Source organism: Orcinus orca, chromosome 19 (genome assembly GCF_937001465.1).
Source record: "Orcinus orca chromosome 19, mOrcOrc1.1, whole genome shotgun sequence".
In the NCBI taxonomy this organism is placed as follows: Eukaryota; Metazoa; Chordata; class Mammalia; order Artiodactyla; family Delphinidae; genus Orcinus; species Orcinus orca.
Window position 1 is genome coordinate 52,363,384 of NC_064577.1, and position 16,218 is coordinate 52,379,601.

Below are 16,218 nucleotides of genomic sequence, written 5' to 3' on the forward strand. Positions count from 1 at the left end.
AAAAGTTAACGATTTCGTCCCCCAGGCGGCGGGCACATGTGGTTTACATTTGCCCGGAAGCAAACAAGAAATTTACTTGTCTGTTATTTACAAGGGTCAGAGCCTGCGGCTCATGGCAGGAGGCAGGCAGGTGGGGGACGACCCGGGCAGATCACCGCGGGGCCACACTTGCCCCTTCCGTGATTGAATGGCCAGCCCTTGGGTCGGCCTCCAGACGGAGGCGGTTATTTGTCCTTTTCTTCCTGAATTACTTCCTCTAATACCTCATCAGGACATCCTGAGGCCTGGAAGAAACTATTAAAAGTTTCAGGCCTCTGTTCTGCGTAGGCATCCTTTTTCTACTGCTGCTTCAAAAGCGCTGCGGATTTGGGGCAGTTTAAGACTGTTTGAAGCCTGCTGTCAGCCTGTCAGCTATGCACTGTATTTACTCGGCTGGAGACAGGCTTTGCTAGACAAGCTGCACTGAAGAATTTTGGCAGGCGCCCGCTGCTCAGCATCCTGAGTGCCTCTCGCTACCCTCCTGCCCCTCGCTTTCTTCTCCTCCCGCCCCCGACTGGGTTCCAGCACGCTGCCCCATCTGTGACCCCACTCGGTAAGCACCGCTTTGACACACAGACCCACTCACAGGATGGCACCCTGCCTCGGATGAAACAGGATGAAACGCAGCTGCAGTGAACACATGCAGGAGCACAGACACCCTGAGGGGGAGGCAGCAGACCTGGGCTCCAGTTCTGACTTTGCATCGAACTTATGTGTCATCCTGGGAAGCCCCTTCCCCCCTGAGCCTCCAGGTTTGAGACTGGACTCTGGGTCCCCCCCCCTCAGGTCACAACCCAAATCTCTGCTGTGGACTGAATGTTTGTGTTCCCTCAAATTCATATATTGAAACCCTACGCTAACGTGATGGTGTTAGGAGGTGGGCCTTTGGGGGGACATTTAGGTCATGAGGGTGGAGGCCTCATGAATGGGATTAGTGCCCTTATACAAGACATGAGAGAGCCTGCTTTCTCTGCCCTCTGCCATAGGAGGATACAGTAAGACAGCTGTTTGTAAACCAGGAAGAGGGCCTTCACCAAAAACCTGACCATGCTGGCACCCTGACCTTGGACTTCAAGCCTCCAGAACTGTAAGAAATAAACTGTTGTTTGTAAGCCCCCCAGTCTATGGTACTTTGTGATAGCAGCTCCACTGACCAAGATACTATCTTCCGCAAAGATAGGAGCCTGACCGAAGGCAAGTCTGGGCACACCAACCAGGAACACAAAAATCAGAACAGCTCTTCTTGCATTATGATAATTAGTGCTTCCTGTCAGTGAATACAAATACAGATGCTCCCTTTTTAAGCTTTTGTGTCTATTCTGGGCCCCAGAAATCCCAGGTGGGGAGAGAATCTCTCAAGACCCTCTTTTCTCCAACCTCCCATTCCACCACCCCCACCTTCTAAGGAACAGCAGGGAATAGGGAGCTGAGGGCACTGCAAACCTATATTACAGCTCCTGCAGGATCTAGAAGATTCCTCGGGAAAGGAATGGAAAAGGCCACTCCCTGCTCTCAAACAATTTCCAGTAAAACAGAGGGCTAGGATGACCACAGAATCGGCAATCACGATCCTTACGATGATATGTAATTTATTACCACACACCAAATACCAGGTTGGTATTCCCAGCCTACACAGCCCATGCCCAGCCCACTACAGACACGTAAGGCTGGAGGTCAGACTCGTCGTGAGGGGCACACACAAGCGTTCGCTGCACAGAGTCAAAGTTGGCAAGTTTCTCCCAGTTTGGTCCTGGACAAGCTGGGTCTTTGGACACAATGATATTCTGTTTAAAATGAGGCCCAACAGGAAACCTTTCACTAGGTTTGTACACACTCTCTAAACCAGGTCCCTGCAGAGAGAGCTACAACGCCGACCTGCTCTTTGGCCCTTGGTCCCGTGTGTTATGTGCAGAATGGGACGAGACCACACCCAGAGGCAAGTCTCCGAATGATTTCTCTTTGGGCTTTGCTGTGTTGGCTCCCGAAGCCCGCCTTCAAAGGGGCCTGAAAACCATCAGTTAAACTCTCACCCAGCCTGGAACCCTTGCAGCACACGGAAGGGGACTGGCATTGTTTTGGTTAATCCCCTTTCTGGCCACCCTTCTAGAGCCCAGATCCTAGTAGAAGGGATTGAGATGCAATGCCTTCAAAAGGTCCTCCCTCCAAAGGGAAGGTGAGGTGGCCCAGCACAGGATGCAGGAATCTGCTAGCACTGGCTTCAAGGACAACGGCTGGGCTGGGGCCTCATTCTCTCTGGGTCCCCAGGAGGCACAGAGCCCCTAACACACAGCAGCTGGTGGCTGAGAATGACAGGACGAGCCATTTCTGCTTCTCTAGGGCCTGGGCATCTTGCTAATCTGTGCCACTGCCTCCCCCTCAAGACTGATTCAGCCCTTCTCTGGGCATAAACCGGCTCCCACCTGTGCCAGACATCGTGGAGGACCCTGAGATCAACAAGGCAACATCGCTCTTCTCAAGCAATTCACTCTCTAAAAGGCACAGGTCAGAGGTTCTCACTCAAGAGGAGCATCTCTCCTGTGCAGACCTCACCCCTCCCTCTCGACCCTCACGTCTAGCCTCTGGGTAAATCTGGGTCTCCTTTGTGTCTGAAGTTGCCCCTCTGGGCTGAACTCAGACTGAGGCAACATGCAAACCCCTAAACGAGCCAGAATGGGCCAGTTCTTAGGTAGGGAGAGAACCCCACTGCTAATTAGGGTGAATGCAACAGGCTGAACAGTGGCCCCCAAAAGGTGTGTCCATGTCCTAACCACTGGAACCTATGAATGTGACGTTATCGGGAAAAAATGTTTTTGCAAACGTAGTTAAGTTCAGAATCTCAAGAAGAGATCATTGTGGATTTAGGGCGGGCCTGCCACCCAATGGCAGGTGTTCTTAAAAGAGAGAGGAGAGGTAGAAGTGAGACATAGAAGGGAGACATCCACGTGAAGACAGAGGCAGAGGTTGGAGTGACAGAGCCACAAGCCAAGGAATGCCGGGAGCCCCCAGGAGCTGCAAGAGGAATGGCTGTCCCCTAGAACCTGCAGAGGGAGCCCGGCCCTGCTGACAGCTTGATTTCAGACTTCCGGTCTCCAGAACTGTGAGAGAATACATTTCTGTTGCATTAAGCCACTCAGTCGGTGGTAATTTGTTATGGCAGCCACTGCAAACGAAGACAGCAAGGTTGCAGGTTACGGCTGCCTCCACACAGGTGGGCAGGTCCCACAAGATCGCTCCAGCCAGACCAAGCACGCGCTTTGGACGGAAGGCGGGAGAGTGTGGACGAATGAGGCAGACCCATCCGTGCCACCAGGAAACAGCATGAGTCAGTTCCAGTCAAGGGCACCCCTCCAGGGGCCGGAGGACAGTGGTTGAATGTCACCTAGCCGCTGAGCACGTACTTGACCTGCAATAGCACCCAGGTAAGTCTAGTTACCTGGAGGCCACGGGTTGAGTTCCCCCGCCAAGGAAGCTGCTTTCCTGCTGTAGCCCGCTCCTCCCTGGTCCACCGTGCAATAACTATCTGAACTCCAGGCCCAACAGCACTCAGGACTCACTGTGGCCCCAATTTCCCATTCCCTGCCACTGCTCGGAGATGGGAAGAGATGTGGAAGAGCTGGCAGACAGGAATTAAAATGCAGACTGTTGCGCTGGGAAGGGAGGGGGCAGGACTCGCGGCGGTCACTTCAGATCCCGACTCCCTGCTGGTCCCTTCCCTAATCCCACAGAACTCAAAATTCGAGTATCACAAAAATGATTTTTCTGATCAAAGGAGAGAGCCTGGATTTGAAGCCTATGTACCACGGATGCAGCACAATTCAGCGATGTCAAGACTCATTTGCAGTATTTTAAAGATCTATATCGTTTCAACAGCCCTGTCTGTTTAGCCCAAATAGAGAAAACGAACTTGATTATGTCTAAAATATTTGTTCATTCCATCTGGAGAAAGCAAAGAAGCAATGAAACACTTAACTATCAATAAATGTTATTCCTGAACGTATAACCAGATGAATTATCATTTACAATGAATTAGCAACTCAGTGGCGAACAACCCCCCGCCAAAATCAATTAAACTGAGGAGTGAAGGGCAGCACAAGGAAGTCAGAAATCCGGGAGGGATGCGGTAGAGGGCGGGAAAAATCCTTTTTCGGCATCAAAGTCTTTTTCATTTTTGAAATTAATTTTTCATTGGGTAAAATATACGTAACATAAAACTTACCACTTTAACCATTTTTAAGTGTACAGGTCAGCGGTATGAAGTACATTCATGATGTCGTGCAACCGTCGCCTCTATCCACCTCCAGAACTTTTCACCATCCCAGACTTGAACTCTGCACCCTGTTGGCAGTAACTCTCCCTTCCTCCCTCTCTCAGCCCCCAGTAACTATTCTACCTTCCGTCTCTATGAATCCGCCTATTCTAGGTACTTTGTGTACTTGGAATCATACAGTCTGTCTTTTTGTGTCTGGTTTATTTCACTATGCATAATGTTTTCAAGGCATCAGTCTTTTGAACCATCTGCCGAATGTACAGATCCTACGTGAGGCTCAGGGAGATCGAGTATTCCTGAGAAGGAGCGGGAAGGACTGATTTATTTCCCTCTCATTTTTTTTCCAAGAGAGCCTCGCAGAGAATCAGAAATGGAGCCTCACGAAAGCCCATCAAGAAGAAGCGTAGCAGCAGGTGGAAGAAACACACTCTTACCCTTGCTCAAAAGCGAGGACTAGGTAATGAGCTGTGCGCCTCAGGAGCGCCCCTTCACCTCTCTGGGCCTCACAGATGCAGGCAGAACCGGGCGTGGTGCATGGGGGGGTGGGGTCCTGCTCTTGTCCCCACCAAGGCAAGGACTTTGACGCACAGTGTCTACGGGGCCTCCAGCTCCACGAGGGCCCTTTGGGGTGCCCCTGTGAACACCCCTGCCCAGTGTCTCATCTCCCTGGGTCCTAAGGAGGTGCCACCCCAGAGCCAGAAAACACCTCCCTAGAGATTTAAAGTCACCAGCCGCCATCCGGTACGGAGAGGAGCCCTAGGGGCTGTAAACGGGGGTGGGGGGAGGGGGAGTGTCAAAGGGCCAAAACTTGGGGGACAACAGGCTAGAAACCCTCTCAACTTGTCATCAGCAAAATGTCACCTGTCTGGCCTCTCACAAAGTCCCCACCTGAACTGCAACTGAGCTTCTGAGGGGCCCCAGGAGTCAACAAAACTGGGACGAAGAAGGTGGTGGGAAGGTTAAGCCCAAACAAAAAGGGATTTCAAAACGGATATAAATAGGGTAGCGGTTGCCAGCGAGCATTTCAAAATGAAATTCGACAGCATTCCCCTGAATGAAGCTATTATCGGAAACTAACAAGTAACCTAAGAGACAAGCATTTAACAGTCAAACCTTTTTTCCCTCTTTTATTCAAATAAACTAAACTGAATATTCATCTGAACAATTCAAAGCTATGAAAAACCACACACACACAGCAAGAGAAGTCTGAAAACAAGATACCTCAAAATTAAAATGACCCGCTCCAAAGGCCATCACTGAGGAACACCCAGCAGTTAACTTACAGAGAATTCTTTTTTAGGTCAGGGAGAGAAAGATGGGAACGGCCTCCCCCTAGCCTCAAATATAATTTTCGTCTCTTATCATATAGGTCAATGAACACTAATAGGCAATCACACAGTGCCTAACGCATCTTCAGTGAAAATCAATGCAAGTCAGGAGTTAACACACTTGGTTAGTGGGGAAAAAAATGAGAGAGAAAAAAACCCAGACTGTCAGATTTATTCTGAGTATCCCATGAGGAATTTAAGGTATGTGTACGCAAGGGTATTTATAACCCAGGAAACCTCCCTCTCTTGCTAATAACCCAGTGTTGGGGGAAGCGGCAGCATCCCCGAGCTGCTTCCAGAGAAAATATGAATCCCTTGGGTCTGGGCGTGGGGAGCACTTTCTGGTTTCAAAATGCTTCCCCTACATCATCCTCCCTGGTCCCCAAGGCAACCCTGAGAGAGGCAGGGCAGGCTCCTGTGTCGTCATTTCGCTCAACTGCACAGCTAAACGCCTCGTCCATGCAGGCGTGTGGACACTAAGCCAGAGCAGGAGTCGAACCAGGAGTCATACTTGGCTCCTTTCACGACCCCACCCTGCTTTTCTGGAGAAGGTCATCAATCAGGGCCTTCCCTGGATCAGTAAGTGTTCAAAGATGGATTGGAGGCCCCACAGTCCTGGGAAGGTGAGACCTGGGCCACGAGCATGGTGGTCTGTGGGTTTCAGCACGGAGTCAACCCCCGGTACCTGTGTGTCCGTTAGTGACACTTCATCTTGGGCTGGCCTCCATCCCCAACTCAGAACATGTCAGGGCCACTTCCATGGGCTACACCAGGTTTGATAAATCGGTTTCATCTCCTTGTAAGGGTTTTCCTGGAGCCCTGGATGGGGTCTGAGGGCCCCCCTACATGGCGGGATGGGATGGCTTCACATGTCCCTGGGTTTGTCCTTAAAAAAACGTAACTCAGAAGACTGATCTGTTCCAAGAAAAAAACGAGCTGCCTTTCCAAAAGAAAGGACATGTTTCTAATGACGGATCCCCATTTTGGGATACTCACTGCGTGTTACCTGGACATCAGTCAAGTCCAGTCTGAGCTGCCATTACTTTCCTGAGCATCTTCAGATGTCAGGTACTGGGCAGGAGGGGTGACCAGTCCTGGCTGTGCCTGTTCTTACACCCAAACGCTAATGTGGATTTTGATCAGATAAGCATGTCATTTCCCACCCAGCCAGGGATGGGATTCCTTCAGTCATGTCTACTGTCTGGTATCCTAAAGGTGGTTATACAGCCCACATTCTAATAATAATTATAAAAAGAGAAAGCTTACCACATGTATTGATCAGCCTTCTTTAACTCAGTCTTTACACCCGACCCTCGCCAAGTAGGATGATTGTTCCCACTTTACAGACTGAAGAACTGAGGCCCGGGCAGCAGGGGAGGGGGGAGCCTATGTTCGTTCCACCCCAGCCCCCTTTCTTCATATAAAGGTGGGTTACTCTAAATCCAGTATCTGCTGGATTCTAAACGTGTCCCACAACCTGGCTCTGGAAGCCCACCCCATCACCTTGCTCTGAGAGACCCTCTACAAACCAGGGGACAGCCCCTCAGCCCAATGACCCAGCAGGAGGGCCAGGAGAGTGGGGGAGAGACGTGCTGTCCGGTCCAGCTGAGTGTTCACTCCTGGGCGTGTGTAGCTGAGCCCTTCTACATAAAGGCAACTCAGGGGACGCCGAGGGTTTTCACAGTGACACCACAAAGATGAATTTTATAAAGAAAAACAACTAGAGCATCACCTAAGCTAGTCTAGCCCAGGATGGGCACAGGGTAGGGACTCCTCTGAACGTTTCCAGACCCCAACCATGGAGCTGCCAGAAAACGGGGTGGGTCATCAAGCAGGATGCTAGGAGACACCTCTTGCAGCAAACTGGCTCTCTAATGGGTCAGCCGCCCTGGAGGGATAAACAGAGAAGCACTCACGTCCCTGGCCTTAGAAAGAACAAAGAACAGGGACAGGCACACTGACCCGCGATGGACACAGCACTCAGCCTCAGGGCTGGTGGGAACGAAGGTGTGTGGGCCAGGAGGCCATCAGAGGCAGACGCCACCCTCCCTCGTGGCTGGCAAATGAGCCGGTGATGGATTGGATGGTCTGCAGACATCCCTTCTCAGCACAGTCCTCTCTCTGCCCCATACCCTTCTTCCTCCCTGACCTGGAGCCAGCAAGCTGCCTCTCTGGGGGGGTCCTTTCTGACCTGGCCTTTCCTCCCTGCCACGTGCCCTTCAGGGTGCCACTGCAGCCCTTCCACTGTGGCATCACTCATGCACCTGCTTCCTCGTTTACACCAGCATCTGGCAGCTGGTTGCTGTAAACGATAATAAAATGCCTTTCCAAAAAATGAAGGAATGTGACCAGACACGCCAGACATCATGATATTAAGGCCGTGTCAATTAATTTCTCCCCCTGCTTGATAAACGAGCCCCATTCCATCTCTTAATAATGAGGAGAGAAACAAGAAAAGTTGACACTTGGTTTAATTTATTTTCTCAACTTGCCTGATCATATTTCTTTCTGCCTTGCAGAGCTGGCTGTGGCTGTGGGGAATTACAAGTGGCTGGCGTGCAGGCAGAGACTGGATTGGTGTGAATCGACACGGGTCTCTCTATCCCCGCACACGGCTTCATCAGGAGGGGAAGGGACTCGGAGAGCCAGCTTGGACCCACGCCTCTTCAGCCACCCTCGGGGGCGGTAGAGTGGAGGCGGGGCAGGGCGGGATCTCAGGTGTTGGGGGCCCGGAGGACAGCAGTGGCACTCTCAGACTCCAATCTAGTGCTGAGGAACTGCTCGAGACTGAATTCCCTAAATTAATACTAAGCTAGGTTGGCGGCATTGGCCAGAGGGAGCCAGTTTCTCAACTGGAAAGGTACTTTTCTTTCCCTTTCAGCCCGAGGATGCTCTAACCAACATCTGACCTTGAAACATGAGCATCAACCTTCTAAAGGTCAGATGCCAACTGTGAACCAGCAAGTGTTTCATTAAGGCTTCAGTCACAAGTAAGTTTTTCATACGACCACCGTAAGCACCGTAAGGATTACTTATGGAGGCCCACAGACCATAAACAAGTTGGGGGTAAAAGTGAAGTGTGCTCCTAAACCAGCGCTTCTCGGTGAGGTCCTTCGGCAGAGTCTTCTGATGGGTGAGGGGCTTGTTAAAAATGCAGATCCCCAAGCTCTGTCTGCCCCCTAATGTGGGTGCTGTGGGTGTGGCCCAGGAATCTGCATTTTAACTGGTTCTCTGGTGATTCGGATGCCCACCCAAGTCTGACTCTGCTTTATGTTTCCCAATTCAGGATGAGCCAAGTGAAGACCATTTGGTAGAAAAGAATCCAGAACTTTCCACTGGAAAGAGAATCTTCAGGCCCCCTTTTCATTCGAAGGGGGAGACTGAAGCTGTTTTAAAAAGGCTCTGATATCTCTTTCACGGAGAACGGGACCACGCAGCCCCAGGGGCAGTCCTCATCCAAGGCAGGGGGAGATCGGGGCAAAGACGAAGCTCCTCCCCCCCAGACTCAGGAAAGGACTGGAAGCCAGTTCATACTAAAGTGTAAATGACTGATCTTGCCTCTACTCCCAGAGGTCACGGTGGTTTACTCAGATCAAATCCTTATGTGAAAGCAATTAAGCTCTACTTTAGAATTCCAAACAGGCATTCAGGCGGTGGGAGACGTTTTTTTTTTTTTTACTGATGAGGGGCACCTCCCTGAGTCTGTGAAATTATATGAGTGTATAGAGAGCTTTACAAGGAGGGGGAGGGCGTGTCTGAAAAAACCACCCAGGAAGGAAGAGAGGAAGGTTAAAAGGAAAAGAGAAGGAGAATAAGGGAAGGAAGAAGGGAGGGTAGGAGAGAAAGAGATTCAGGGGCAGGTGGGGCGGAGGGAGAGAGAGTGATGCTGCCAACCACCCCGAAACCATTTTTCTAAGAGAGAAATCTGCCGTGAATACTGATAGCGTGATTTGAAAGTGCCTGCGGCTACAGCGAAAGGGTGTCTCATCCCAGACTCTTGTTAACCGAGGGGGGAAAAGCACCTGTGATCCGGGCCAGACAACCCCAATCTCATTTCATTCCTAGCGCGCTCCGTAGCAGCGATTCTGTGAATGACACTGGTCAGGGCAGCAGATTAGTTCACAGACCTATTTTTTGTGCGTGGTGTTCCATCTTGGTAGGGAAAATAGTCAGTTCTTGGCGAGAGAGACACATATTACTGCTGTTAAGTGCCAATATAAACTCTGGGACGCAGTGGTAAATTCACCAAATTAAATCGCTAGACAACTGGCTCGGATCAGGACCCCGGCAGAAGGTGCCAGGACGGCAGCGCGGGGGCGGAGGGGGCTGAAGGAGGCCGAGGTCGGGCGCAGCTGGAGCGAGGGCTGCTCTGGAAACACGGGGCCTGGGGGGCTTTGGCGGCTCCACCGGCAGAAGCGCGCCCTTCAAGGCTTCTAAGCCCTGGGGCTTTCTGAGCTCAGGGGAGATGGGGCACCGGCTGGAAGACTCTTACCCACTGAGGTGGACATCTGGGTTAGGACCCCCAGGCTCTCCCCCAAAGAGTGGGTTTTAAATCTGTCCACTTTTCTGATACCCGCCCTCGAGCCCCACCCACACAGTGTGCCTCCTGGAAGCTTAGGGTGGGGTTTCAATCCACCTAAATGCCTCTGCTGAGGTGGGGTAGAAACAGGCTTAGACTTTGGAGCCAGGCGGATCTGGGCTCATATCCTGGCTCCAGCAATGACTGGCTGTCCCACTCTGACCCTCAGTATCCTACCCTCTGTGAGACAGAAATTTTAAAAAATCTATCTCACCAGCCTGGAGGCTTCCTTGAAAACACCTGTGAGGGGTGAGCTACCCTCTCCCACAGTCAAGAGACTTTCTACACTTCTCCCCTAACCCAACCTCTATCTCCACAGTCACCTTTACCCTTTGCCGTGAACCTCACTTATTGAAATTCATTTGACATTGACATGGGTGTCAAAGAGATGTTCAGTGGTGCTTTGCCATCACGGTGGGAACAGGATTCAAGACAGGGAGAGTTAAAACAAGTCACATGGTCAAACTCCCATGCAAACTTGTTACTTAAAAGGACCCTGAATCGCTTTGGGTTTAAAAAAAAAAAAAGGACTGAGTTTTGAGAGGCAGGCCCTGTGCTGGCTGAGCATGGCATTCCCCCGATCCCTGATGCGCCCCCAGAGCCTCTGTGTTCACCCCAGGGTCAGGAGCCTGTGCAGGGCTGTTCTGGAGGACGTGCCTTGGTATCTGCGAGGAGGGGACATGAAGGAGACAGAAACAAAGGGGGAAGGGGACGCCGACAGGGACAACAAAACCTGTGCTGCGAGGAAGGAGCAGAGTTAGCCCTGCACCCCGTTCACCCCAGGATGGAGAGAGGACCCCTCGGAGAAGCCCAGTCATCTCAAGATGCCACCGCTTCCCTCTAACAAGTTCTCAAGGAACAGTTACTGGCCTCAGAGAAAGTTCCAAAACTCCATCAAAAAACCACGACTTGGAAGCAGGTTCTCAGCGCCACCACAAATTATATGACTTTTATGATGAGGTATGTTTTCAGAATAGTCCCAACCGACAGAGCCCTGGCTGGACGCCCGCTGGGCCCGCCACCAGCTCCGTGCCCCCTGCAGAGGGGTCATTTCTGCCCACATCGCCAGGACTCCAGCCGGCCGGGCTGCCCGTAAGCCTGCCCGGAGTTTGGGGGTAGGTGGCTGCCCACTGAGGTGTCTCTGCACAAGACATGCACGCGTCCCCACCGCAGGCTGGGGGCTGGCCTCTTTTCTTTTTCTGGCTGTAAAGGAACTGTTCTTAACATCTGGAGGTGATTCAGATGTACAGCTGGGTTTAAGAAACATTGGGAAAAGGAAAAAAGCATAATGCTTAATTTTTATTTTTCATCTAAAACTAATTTCAGCTTCACTAATATTTAATATACGGAGTGAATGGACCTAGTGCCCTCATACATCCAGACGTCAGAGAGACACTGTCTTGGATGGTATTTTATAGACCCCTGGAGAGAAAAAGGAAACGCTACAATGGGGGTGAGGTCAGAGCGGCACCTCATGTAGTTACCTGCTGCAAGCGTAGCCGGTACCCAGTGCTGTTAAGGTGTGACCAGGATGTATAAATGGATGTATAGATTATGTGATCTGGCTTCAAGTAAAGGAACCCTTGCAAAATGGGCAAAGAAAACCAGATTGGAGATAACGCTAATGATATAAACCTTGCCACTACCAGAAAACAGCGAGCTGACCCTGCTCTGCCACTTGGCAAGACTCCGCACCAGCCACTTCACACCCCAAAATGTGTTCTGATCAGACGGGAGAGCAGCAGCTGAGTGAGCGAGAAAGATCCCGCTTTTCAACAGAAACTTGTGCTTTAGAGAAAGCACTTGGAAAACGAATGTTTGGAAAATATTTTTGTTGTTCTGTGATTTCATTGCTAAAAATGATATGACTGGGTTATGTACAAAAGCTCTTGTATCCGCATACTTTTAAAACTTGGAAACAGAACTGTAAGACTCATTTTTTTTTAAACGAACATTTCAGTGGATTTTGAACCCGCTTGTTAAAAATATAAAAATGCAACACTTGATTAATTTGCATGAAAAACTGATTGACATCAGGGAAGATGGAAATTTACAAGCTGAATTTCAACAAAATCCTTTGCATAATTGGAGGATGGGATTGAAAAATTAGTATCATGATTCAGTCAGCACAGCAAATGTGATTCTTCCACTGAGATCTGTATATCTTGAAGTGTATTTTTCAGTTATGACAGGCATTAAAACCAAGTATCAAAATAATAAGCTAAACTCAGAATCCAACCTTTAGAGCTGAATCGCAAAGTGTTATGAAGTCAAGAATTTTTAAAAAGCATATTCAATCATACTGCTCTCACCAAAAATTATTTTAATTATTAATAAATAAAATTCTAAATACGGCTTATTTCAAATGTATCCCATCCTATTATATTGCTATTTATATAGGTTTTAATATATATATTAGCATAGTAGTACATGTATATAAATTGAAAATTAAATAAAACGTATTGGGGGTTTGTGTGTTAATATTTTTTCTGCACAAAAAATGTGAAGATATAGAATTAAAAAAAAAAATTTTTTTTGAAGACTCCTGCTCTAGAAGGAGAAGGTGGGGCTGTATGTCCTGAACACTGGTTCTGAAGTCATCCCTTAGTTAGACTACTAAAGCCAGAGGTTAGGGCGGGAATAGGTATCTTCAGTGCCTGCCAGCTGGTGTGGACCCCTCCCACCCCCAAGGAGGGGCCTGCAGGTGGGCTATTCATGGGACTCAAGCACCTGCTAATTCCAGGATCTCCTGGGTCCTCCTGGCTCAGAGCACAGAATGCTTTAGAAGGCATTTTGGGGGTGCATCCTTCAAACGGAGACCCCTCCCCCATACGTTAATGGCAGCAATACCTGAACTCTTGTCAATAAGTTTTTCATAGTGTCGTATCTTCATTAAAATTTTATTCTATTAGCATTCTGAATCCAAACCACTAAGTACATAATTGCTAAAACATGTGTTAAGCGATGACTTAGGAAATGCCAGTTTTATCGTATTGTTAATTCACAGAAAGTAGGATTAATACACTCACAGGTCACTAGGATCATTCAGTTCAGTTTCAGCAGCTCTTCAGTGGGAGGGGGGTTGTTGGTGGGCAACCCTGGGAATTGGCAGCAAGGGCAGAAGAGTTCTTTGTGGTTGACCCTCAGCCCTTCTGCAGGTTCTACGAGCGTGTCTGAGAGAAACTCAAGAGACAGGATATCAAGGTCTATTTTGCCCAAAGGAAATTATTGTAAGATCTGATACCACTCAACGCAGCCTCCTCGAAAGGGCAGATGTGGAAGGGTTTGGATGGGGAGGAAGAGAAAGAGCAACACATCCATTTAAGTCAGACCAGTAAGACTCCATGGATCACTGGGGAAGGTTCAAGTCTTGAACCCACGGATGTAGTTTAAATCCTGGTTGTGCAGCATTACTGGCTGTGTGATTTGGGACAAGCCCTTAACCTCCCTGACCCTGGGTCTCCACCTGAAGAAAGGGAATAAGGATGCCCACCTCAAAGGGCTGGCATGAGGATGCCCACTCCGGGTATCATCCCTGTACAAGCCTGTGGTTTTCATATAGGGATTTCATACCCAATATTGCTTGGAACAAGCGGGCCACCAGCTGCGACTTGAAAATAATGTAGATATCAATAAATGTGGACTGCAGTGGGATGGGCTCTAGTGGGGTCTACCCTGAGGTGCCAAAGCCAGGTGATTAGAAGTGAATTGGGACTCACCTTGCTGTCATCTCCAATGGAAACCAGGACAGAAGATCCCTAGGCCAGAGGGGTTTATTCAAACCTCTGCCCACCATGTCCTGGGAATTACAGAGGTATCCAGGCACGAAATGGACTAAATGTCTTCTCTTTTCCCAGCTGCCCAAATTGCTTTAGCCTGGCCCGATGGTGGTACTCCCAATTCTTCACGCAACAGCCTGCCTGGCTGGGCCGCACGTGAGATCAGGGCTGGAAGCCAGGGCTGGAAGAGCCACAACAGACTGGGGTGAAGGAAGGGGCCGGGCAAGGGTGGCGAGGCCACACCTGGGTTTCCTGAAGCTGGAGGGTCAAGGCCTGGGTTTCCTGGAAGCTGGAAGGCTGAAGTCAGGTTGAAGCCCCAGGTCCGATACCTGAGAAAGCAGTCAGGGAAAGCCAACAGGCTCTTTAGGTGGGGCAGGAGCCCTTCGTAGAGGAAGATAAGGGACAGGCCAAGGCACACTGCTAGAGTGATGATAAATGAGTCTACCTCGCTGGAGCCAGGATACAAAAATCAAAGCTAAGGGGAAAAAAAAAAAAATAATAAATGCTGACCAGCCTCTGCCAGGCCCAAGTGGGAATAGAGAGAAATCACCTGGTTGCATTTTCCTGGAACATTCTTTCAAGGTACTTTGTAAATTAAAGTTCCCTGTGGCGAGGCCTTCTGAAACGGGTTCTCATTTGTGGGTTATGAGTGGAAAGAACACCCCCTTATTTGTAGAAAAGGTTGTGAGTGGAAAGAGCCTCCTTATTTGTGGGCTGTGAGTAGAAGGAGTCTGAGCTTTGGGTTCCCACGTGGGCTGGAACCCCAGTTCCACAACCGATCAGCTGTGTGATGTCTCTCTGTGCCTCAACTTTCTCATCCATAAAATGGGGATGGTAATATTTTCGACTGTAGATCTTTTCAACAAGACGATGCCTGAGACGTGAAGCTCCGCACAGTGCCTAGTACTAATCAGACGCTGACTCATCTGTGCTCTGCTCTGGAGATCTAGTTCTACTTCTGCTGACTTGCTGTATCGATTTAATAACTTAACCCTGTGGGATGCAGCCTCCAGAAAGTAGCTGCTCAGAGGGGAAGCTGCAAGGATTCCCGGGCTTTGAGTATCACCTTTCTGCACCGACCACACGGGGGCAAAGAGGGCTGGAGACAGACTGAGGGGTGACCCACCCCGGGGGAGAAGGATCCTCAGGGTGGCTTGGCCTGACACCCAGTACAACGCTGCCCCTGATGGGAGATGGGCCCTCCGCTGCCCAGAGCAGCCCCGAGCACACTTCCAGGCCAGGTAGGAAGGCAAAGGCTGGATCCTCCTCTCATCATCAGCACAAGACCCAGAGCCTCTGTTCTCCAGAGAAGGCAACCGAGAAACAGTGGAGCTTCTCCCGCTGTGAAAATCACAGTGCACAGAGCACCATGTTGGGGCCATTCTGCTACTTGGCTGCAAAGACCAGTAACCTCAATTTATTTGTGTCTGGGGCCTTAAAGAACCTCAGCTGTCATCCCTTCCTTAGTTTATTACCAAATTTCTAAAATATTACATTCTTTATTATATCCAAATTCACTTTATTGCACTTGACAATACAGATAATCACATACCATATGCTCTAATGTTTTGAAACCAATGCGTGTTGACAGCGGTTTTTATTCATGATGCATAATTCCATCCCCAGCTCACAATGAGGCCTCCGAGCAGCCAGCCTGGTGTTAAGACTTTTGCCTAATAACAGATTTAGCAATACAGCAAGTTTCGGAGACATCCTCGTCCCTTGCCGTTCTCTCTTTACAATGGGAAAAACGTACCTGAGCCGAGAAGATGGATTTATCGAAGAGAAGAGGAAAAAACTCTCCCACCACCCTCCCACCACTCCCAGAGGGTTTATAATGATTTGTTATTGTTCCACGCTTATGAAACTTGATATTGAAAAGAGGGATTGGCCTTGTGCCAAGCAGCGAGGCAGCTAATCACACCAACCACACTGCTGGCCCCTGAGAGCTGAGAACACACGATGCCCCAAAGCTCTCATTAGGAGCCTCTCTTGTTTTCACTCTTGTTTTGCTACAAGCAAATATTTATCACTCCTCTACCTTGGTGAGACCTCCCCCACTCGCATGCCCTCTTCTCATCCCCTGGGCACCCCTCCTCTTCCCAATTAGCCCCAAGCTTCCTGGCAAAATGAACACAGCCGGGGATGATTCCTACCCCTGGCGTCCTGGCACCTCTCAGGCAGAAAGGCCAGCTCGGCGGGAACCGTCTCTGCGGCTCCTTCCAC

The 16,218-nt window shown here is 49.8% G+C and overlaps 1 protein-coding gene across 9 annotated transcripts in view; it reads right to left on the minus strand.

Moving 5' to 3' along the window:
* The window catches only part of MSI2 (musashi RNA binding protein 2), a 389,547-nt gene that overhangs the window by 75,151 nt on the left and 298,178 nt on the right, over positions 1–16,218 (minus strand). The window lies entirely within an intron of this gene.